This window comes from Drosophila yakuba, chromosome 3R (genome assembly GCF_016746365.2).
Source record: "Drosophila yakuba strain Tai18E2 chromosome 3R, Prin_Dyak_Tai18E2_2.1, whole genome shotgun sequence".
In the NCBI taxonomy this organism is placed as follows: Eukaryota; Metazoa; Arthropoda; class Insecta; order Diptera; family Drosophilidae; genus Drosophila; species Drosophila yakuba.
In genome coordinates, this window is record NC_052530.2 from 17,432,827 (window position 1) to 17,439,726 (window position 6,900).

General features: G+C 39.8%; 1 long non-coding RNA gene across 1 annotated transcript; it reads left to right on the forward strand.

The window, feature by feature from the left end:
* Positions 1-2,440: 2,440 nt before the first annotated feature.
* LOC120321934 lies at positions 2,441-6,601 on the forward strand. Its single transcript, XR_005561669.1, has 2 exons — positions 2,441-2,823; positions 6,481-6,601. It is a non-coding gene; the product is annotated as an uncharacterized LOC120321934 (long non-coding RNA).
* Positions 6,602-6,900: the final 299 nt, after the last annotated feature.

The following is a 6,900-nucleotide window of genomic DNA, read 5'->3' on the forward strand; positions in this document are numbered from 1 at the left end:
CTTGCGTCCTCTCAAATACGAAAATAAAAATCAAGAATTACAGCAACAAACGTATACACAAATATTTTTGCAGTTTTATGCGTCCACATTTTGGGTAAATATTGGCTCACAATCGCCCCAAAGCATCCACATTCGCGAATGTTGGGAAAATGAAATTATATACCAAATGGGCAGCTTCGGAGCCGAGTACTTTATTTAAATTTATTTATTTTGCATTCTTTGGACTCCACCGTTTTTGAAATAATAACAAAATCAATAAATGCGCCACAGTGGCGTCTCGTCAATAAACCGAATTTCAATCCAGATAACCGCAGTTGTTGTCGATTTATCTTGATTGTATTTGGAATTGTGTGGCTATAGAAAAAGTCTTCGAAAAAGTGGGCGTGTGGGAAAATCATTATCAGAATCGATGGCTGCGAATTGTGGCACATGACTGGAACCAGAAATGCTCCTTTCCCATTGGCAATACTCGCTCTTTGTCAAGTGGGCTTAGTCCAAAGCCCAGGGACCATTATAAAATGCGTTTTCAGTATGGGCAAAATGGCTAATGATTGGGCTGTTGGCCAGGCTTTAATCCCAACGATGAGTGAATGGATCACTTAGAGCCAACAACTGTAATTGACCTTGAGCACAATGCGTATAAGAGCTGGATGGTTAGGGGCATAAGAATGGTAAATGCTGATTGAAAGCGATTGATACAAAGTGCTGTGCAGCATATTCAAGGGGAAAACTCAATTTGCACAGGCCACAAGGGAATAACTCAATTGATCAATGTTTAAATCTGCAACATTCGTGTGCAAATAGCTTATATATATATACATATATCTATAGACAAACGTGCAACACGAACACAGTTAATCATCATAAACAAAGTCATTAGAACCATTACTTAATCCTTTCGACTGACTAATTAAGATCCACTCAGTTGTGTAGTTTCCAGCATAACTGACACAACTTTTGGCAGTCCCAGAGGAAAGAAGTGTGTTTACTACTTTAATGTGGCCAATTCCTATGCATACACTTAAATTAAAAATACAGACCGGGCCTGTGCTGAAGCCAAATGACTCTTATTATGCATTTTCCACTATTACGCATACGCACCGTGGGACCGGGTCATTTACTTCGCCTCACCTTGTGACTTCTGCGTGATGAGGGGTGAGCAGGCAACGGGGAAATGGATGCACAGAGGTGAAGGCTGGCTGGATACACGAATAATTTTCATAAGCTACACAATTTATGCAAAAATAAGCGCCACATAAAATGCAAATAGTTATTATTACACTTTTTCTTGCTCGGCCGGGCGTCAAAAGCAACCCACCTGCCTTTGGGAGACGCCTCGTTCCGCAGCCTTCGACATAATTATGTTATGCCCGGGAAAGTTAACGGGCTCAAGGACGAAATGAAGGGAAAGCATCGAGTGAGACGTAGTACATTGCGTGCCTCATATTTTTCGGGACTCCTTGTTGTGGCACGGGGATGTTGTGTTCAACACGAGATTATGCTGATACTTATGTTAATGACCCGCTCGCCCATATATCTGGCTTGCGTATCCTGGAATCGGGTCTTCGACCGAATTGCTTAATGGTAATCGCAATACCTAGCTCCATCTTGGCTCCAAAATAATGAACACTGCTTCTGGGTATTAATTACTGCCATAACTCACAGGACCGGGCAACTGTTACTATACGGAACATGGAATCCGTACCTCATCTTAATGCGTGTGCGCGGCGCAATAATTTGCCGAGTTCGTCCGCCTTGTTGGGCTGATAATTTATTATTTGTCATCTGTTATTATGTCATTAAGGCCTTTTTTATTGCACTGCGCTCTTTTTTAATTATCATTTGATCAATTTTTTCCCACGGCCTTCTTTCGTGGCGGCAAACGCGCATACATGTGTATGCCTCAATGTCACCCTCTGTTTTACATGGCAATTAACTTGTCGCTGGGAAAAGTGAGCGGTAGTACATCGCACCAGCCCATTAGCCTGCATTGGGGCCAAGTTGCCGGATGACTCCATTTTAATCGAATTTAATGAGTTAAGTAAGTTAAGCAAGTTATTTTCATGCATGACAGCCTTGCACTCGAGTCATTTCAGTGCAGAAGAATAATGCTTTTCCTCATTTCCAAATAGCCAAATGAAAATATGTTGTTAATACAATATTATACGAGATAGTTTAAACAAGGTTTGAAACAATAACGTCATTGTATGGAATATTGGCAACGAATTAATTAGCAAACAAAGGTAATTGATTAAGTTTCACATTTCGTGCATGAAAATTCCCGGGAGATTTATACTGTGAAATTGAAGTCCCAATGTATTTTATAGCATAAAGCAAATGCCGATGCAGTATTTTCATTTATACACCGTGTTTGCTTAACATTTTTTTGTTTATTCTACGTGGATTAAATTTCACTGTGTGTGCAGCAAAGTTCCCCTAGAGTTACATGTAAATGTCACAACAAATGAATAAATTAAAATTTCAATAAAACTTATTGGCAATAAAAAAGTCGAGCTAGCAGCAAATAAAGCACATTGTCGCATTGAAATTCAATTAAATTCGAGAGGAGCGCGAAATTAAAAGGATTTCGCCTCAATAAAGCGAGGTACAGTCGCGGCAAAAGGTATTCGGTTAATCAAATGACAGTAATGTGACCATAATCAAGTTCGGTCGGAGTGAAATTGTGTTAATTATGGACCGGAAAAGTGTGTTGATTGAAAGCAAATTCGATGCCGTTAATGTGACACATGTGTGTGGCGAAAAACTTGTTTACAATAAAAAAAGAATACCAATGCAGCGAGTTGCCATGGAATGCCCTGATTGGTAAGCTTTTATTACATTTTTAAGGACCTATTACACCTTCATATGCTATCAATTAAACGCAGCTCATGACCCCCAATTTTACACAGAATTAATTCTGGCAATATTAATGATCCGCAGCGAGTTTCATTAATATTCATTAATTCAAATTGAACATGCTACAAGAAATTAGCGTATCACAACATGAATTGTTGTAAATGTGGTTGGAGATAATTATATATTTTAAAGCTTGTGTTTTTCTTTTAAAACATGCCAGCTAGTTATAAAATATATGAATATGTCAACACGCAAAATAAGTTTACAAGAATTTTATTATTGCATGTCTAAGATGGTTCGCTTTGGCAAAGTTGGAGGACATTTTTAAAGCCGGCAAATAAATCAAAGGAAAAGTTTACTCTTTTTTTGGGGGAGAAGGGTTCTTAATGGCCACAAATCACGGCTTGGCTTGAGTTTGGTCTGAGTTTGTGTCTGCTGGCCGATAAGAAGGTATTAACCTCCATTTTCCCAGACTATGAGGTAATCAACTAAGTATGATAAGTGACCCTAAAGTGGCATTATGTGCACGCTCCTTTCGGCTTTGCATTTAGTGGGCGAATTCGTGGAAGTAAGGTCATAAAATATTTATTTGCATATTTACCCACTAAATTCAACGAGGTCAATGCAATCATTTTGCCGATATTTTCCGAAATAGAACATATGCACTTAAAACATTGGCTAAAAGTGTTTAATAATGCCTATGAATTTCTTTAAGCTTAAAGAGCTTTCAGCGGTTTTCCAAAATTATACTGAATTTAACTTTATATATGTTTTTATACAAGGGGCTTAAACTAGTATATAACTGCCCTTTATGCTGTGTCTTTTACAACTATAAGGTATCCTTGAGGGTCTTTATGAACTTCCGTGTTCTCAGCACTCATTTCGTTTTGCCTGTCAAGGGAGATAAACAAAAATAAGTCTGATCAGCGCAAATTGTCAGATTGCCAAGGGCGATGTCTTGGGTTCAATCAGTTGCGACTGTCAAATTTGTTCCCCCAATTACCATAATAATTCTGAAAGGGAAAAGGGACAATGAGGAGAGGAGGGGGGACCTTAGCACCGAGCAAATCAAGCGATGTCGTTTATTACAAGTGCGAGAACTTAATTAAAATGCTGAAACAAAGGCGGACGAAAGAGGGGGCGTGGCACATCAACTATGCACAATAGAGAAGTGAAAGTGATTGCCATGGCGAGGAAGTGAATGGTGTCGATGCTGGAGCTGGCAATGGTGATGCTGGTCGTGATTCAGAATCAGTTGCTCGGGAACTGCCACTGGTGGTCCTGCTCCAAGGACTTCCGCCCACCGAAGGGGCAGGAGGGGGAGCAATTCAGCTTGACTTTTATGATTGCTGCTTGACTGACTGGAATGGTAATGGCAAGTTGCTGGCGTCTTTTCACGCAATTTCAAATCCCAACTCAATTTGAGTAATTTGGCATTCGAATCCTTTCCCTAAACTACACTGCGGTTGCCAGTCCGCATTCTAGGGTGGCCCTTATTAATTAAAATTCATTTCTTTTTTTTTTAATGCGAACTAGTAAAGCGAACTATCATATTATATATTCATTATATATTTTTACTCACAAGTTTTAAAAAGCCTGCATTAATCATAGATTTGTTTTTTTTTTTCTTTGGTTATAACTAAGTTTTAAAAAATGTTTGCTAAAATTCTTTTAGATTTTTGCTGCACTCTTTTAGAAAGATCCATAGATGGCACTCCGAGTTCGTGTCGATGTCCAGCTCCATATCCCTGGTAACCATTATCATCACCGCTCCACCGAACATTGCATCTCCTTCCCTCTTTCGTGCTATCTCTTTCTCTTCTCTACCGCCTTGCTCGGACCTCTCTCTCTGTCGTAGTCGTCGCAATTCATTGTCCAAAGTTACATGACGCAAGTTGGTGGCTTTTGGCTATTGGTCGCAGGTTCCTATTGCTGCTGTTGCTCTGCTTGCTGTTGTTGTTGCCGGGCTTTGTTAATTTAGATCCCCAAACCACACACACACACTCACATATTTGAGAGAGGGTGTTCTCACGGACAGCAATAGCAACAGCAACACCATCACCAATACTTGCACAGGGTCAGAATGCTTTTGGCAAACGCATTTGGAGCATTTGCTTCATTTACTGCGTCGTTTGCCGCATTTTAATTGCTTCTGCTCACATCACACGACCACAGTGGCTAGTGGCTAACACGGATAAGTAGTATTTGGTGGGAAGTAAATAAGTTTTGACTTCTACTTAAGGATATACATGTACATAGCTCGAAATGACAGCTGATTGCACATTTGGTTTATTCAAGGAAGATGTAATTACTTTCGACGGAAAGTAAGACTCAGGCTTGAAGTTTGTACGAGTGTTTTAGACGTAAACGTCACAAAATCAATTACTGGCCAATTGTTGGTTTGAAAAGTATGGCAGCTGTCTGGAGACTCAGCCTGAATAGTTTAATTGCTGCAATTGATATGTGCCATGTGATATGTGTCCATTTAAGCACCAAAGTCACGCAAATGAATTCCAGAGCTATTCAAAAATGATATGCATAGAAAAGCCATAACCGATCGATGGAAAACGTTGGATACTCACTGTGTTCCAATGGGTAAAAGGGGCATGGCGCAATTGACGTGGCTTCATCTTTTCCGTTCCACCTACCCATTTCCACACCCACATACATGTGTGTGGGGAAAAGTTCGTCAATTCACTATTTGAATGCGCGACATCATCGAAATGCGTCCGTTTCCCCAACCCCCATTCTCCAACCTCCATCTCCATCCCTTTGCCATTTGGAAAAACCCTCAACCGCTTCTGTTCGACGCATAAACCTGAACGCCATTAAACGAAATGAGTTTCAGACGAAATTATCTTCGTGGCCTGTGCGGCTTGCGGCAATAAAAGGAAAACATTGGATGAGTGTGGGGAAATGGGGATTTCCCACTTGGCATTGTCGCGCCATTATAGTGGTCGTTCGATTTTAATGTTTAATGATCAGTTTCTAGGGCGCCCATCTATGCATTGGACATAGCAAATCGCCGCAGCTCCGCAAATTGTTTCATAACTCAGTTAGCTGTTAGCTGGCCATCGGCAAAGTTTCATTAACTTTGCCAGTAAATCAAATCAAACGGGTAACTGCACCTGAAGCACCTGAACTGCAACTCCTACATCCTTAGTGGGCAACGCTTCGCTGGACTGCACTTGACTCGCCAAGTGGCATTAAAACGAATTACAAGTAATTAAAGCGCACTTTTATTGAAAACAAGAAGCTCGCTGCGCTTTTCGTGGGAGCCCGAATTGCATGGCCACCACTACACATCAGAAGTTGGCCAGTTTTCTTAAAACTTCTCAGTGGCTTAGCGAATAATAAGGATTCACACTTCGAATAACAGCATTAGAACTTCACTTTGGGAAAATGTAAAAATATTTTGAGGAGCGTTTAGCCACTAAAATTTATTGTTTTACAAAAGAGTAATAAAAAGGGAGCAGATTATTTTTGATATTATAATTTTATTAATTTTAAATAAAATATTATTTTAATCTTATGCTTGTTTGAGCGATCTTTACAAAGTTAACTGAAAAACAATATATTTGTAATTTAAATGCAAAATCCCTAATCTGATTTCCCCCATCGTAGACCAAACTATTTACATTATTCCTTGAAGCGAAGCCACAAATAAAATACTACGAAAAGCACTACAAGTGTGGCGATGCTGAAACCCTCGGAGTTGAAGAATAAAAATACAACTAGCAAGGTATGCAAGGCCTTGAAAATTAATGAAAATTTGTAGCGAACAAGAAGGGGAGATTAAGCGGGGAGAGAGAGAGAAGGCTTTCCACGCTTTTCCGTTGGCTGTTGGAAAATCCTGGACTCATCCTTGGCCCGTGGTTGTTCCTTGATTGTTTACGTGGCGGTGCTCTCGCTTTGATTTATTGCATTTATCGATGGCAAACAATAACAATGCGAGCGGCAACAACGGCTCACTTGATAAATGGTAAAAGTTTTTATTTTTTGCACTCGCTGTTTTTGTTTATGGTAATTAAAAAAATAAGTAAA